Source organism: Petaurus breviceps, unplaced genomic scaffold, assembly GCF_028583685.1.
Source record: "Petaurus breviceps papuanus isolate PSGF00001 unplaced genomic scaffold, PetGlider_PUasm1.0 66, whole genome shotgun sequence".
Lineage (NCBI taxonomy): Eukaryota > Metazoa > Chordata > Mammalia > Diprotodontia > Petauridae > Petaurus > Petaurus breviceps.
The window spans coordinates 1129167-1131092 of record NW_027186442.1 but is presented as its reverse complement, the minus strand read 5'-3'; the positions used below and the strand labels follow the sequence as shown (position 1 = coordinate 1131092).

General features: G+C 44.3%; 1 pseudogene; it reads right to left on the bottom strand.

Moving 5' to 3' along the window:
• Positions 1-265: 265 nt before the first annotated feature.
• LOC138173856 (clathrin light chain A pseudogene) lies at positions 266-1280 on the bottom strand (annotated as a pseudogene).
• Positions 1281-1926: the final 646 nt, after the last annotated feature.

The window sequence follows — 1926 nt, the reverse complement described above, 5'->3', positions numbered from 1 at the left end:
GACATCATCTATTTCATAATTTTTTACAGCCCCGAAATATTTCATTACATCCACACACCACAATTTGTTCTACTCTTATCCAGTTTATGGGCAACGCCTTAGTTTCTGGTTTGTTTGTTTTTTTCTTTCCACCACAAAAAGAGGGGTTTGCATATAAAGGACTTTTCCTTTTTCTTTGATTTCTTTTGGGTAGAAGCCAAGCAGTATACAATTGCTCAAAAAGCATGCACTGTTTTTGTTGTTGTTGTTGTTGTTTTGGGTTGGGTTTTTTTTTTTTTTTGCTATTTGAAAGAGAATTTTATTATCAGTACAGTTGAACATGACAATGCACAAAAGAAGCACAAGGCTATTGTCCCAGAGGTTCTCACTTCCCTCCCACTCAAAATGCCAGGGAGAAAACAGTTGAAGAAAACATGCAATCACAAAAAATGATCAACTCTAAAGACAAGAGGTTTGGTCCAAAAGAACGCAACATAATTAATCCAATGACTTCGAACAGCTTCGCTGAGTAAGATTAAGATATTGCAATCATAGTGTTTCATTGGACTCCCCTTCAGTGAACCAGAGGGGCCTGCTTGAGGGAGATGAGGACCGAGCGCATTCAGGACACATCCTTGGCCTGCTTGCTAGACCTGGGGTTAAAGTCACACAGCCGAGCCACACGTTTCCACTCTGTGCCAGGAGAAGTTTCTTCAACATCATTTACAAAAGCTTCTTCAGCTGCCCTGTTTTTACTTTTGTTTTCTGTAGCTGTTCATCTTGCCTTGCATACCATTCTTCCAACTTTTATTGCCTTTTCTTTCCATTCTGCTCCCTGCTTCTGAGAATTAGCATCAAGGACTTCCAGGCATTTCATTTGTTCTTCTCTCCATTTACGGATACTCTCTGGTTCTAACTGTAATTTAGCCACTTGTGAAATAGCTGCATAACTATCAGCTGGATCATTACTCTTCATCACTCCATCAATAGCATCCCGGCCCCCGGGGGGCTCTCCTTGCAGGGAGGCGGGCACACTGCCGCTGTGGAGGATGTGAAGCCCTAGTCGTTCTCGATGCCCACGATCTGTCTCTCCTGTTGGGCTAGGAAGACCGCGGCTGGATGTTCCTCGCTGCTGCCGCCACTCACCACGGTGGCCGGAGCGGGGCCACACCAAATGGGTCTACCTCAGCCATGGCGCACAGGGCCAGAGCAAGCGGGCAGGGAGCAGGACTGGGGAAGGGAAGGCAGTCAGGGACGGAGGTGAGCGGCCACTGTGGTGGTGGTGGTGGTAGTGGGGGGGGGGGGGCGAGCAAATATGCACTTTTTAACAAATGTTTGCATAGAATTCCAATTTTTTCCTAAAATGGTTGGATCCATCCACAGGCCCACCAACAGTGCATTAAAATATCTGTTTTCAGGGCAGCTAGGTGGCACAGTGAATAGAGCACTGGCCCTGGAGTCAGGAGGACCTGAGTTCAAATTCGGACTCAGACACTTAACACTCACTAGCTGTGTGGCCTCCGGCAAGTCACTTAACCCCAATTGCCCTGCCTTACCCTCCTCAGCAAAGCAAAAGAAAAAAAAAAATCTGTTTTCAAATAAGTTTATTGTTGTTTTTAATCCTAGAGATAAAGGAAGCTTCTAGAGTTTGATGAATAGAGGAATCACATAGGTCAGATCTGTGCTTAAGGAAAATCATCTTGGCAACAATCAATTTGACAGCAATAGAATGGAATGGAATGATGAAAGACTTGAGACAGAGAACGATTAAAAATCTGTTGCAATAAGCTAGGCAAGAGATTATAAGGGCCTTCAACTAAGGCAGTAGCAATACTTCAAGAGCTGGTGTAAAAACAACCTTCTGATGAGCCTTTGGGTCTCATTTGCTTCATTTCCAGAATGGAGACAATTATATTTGCACTACTGATTTGCAGGGTTACAATGATG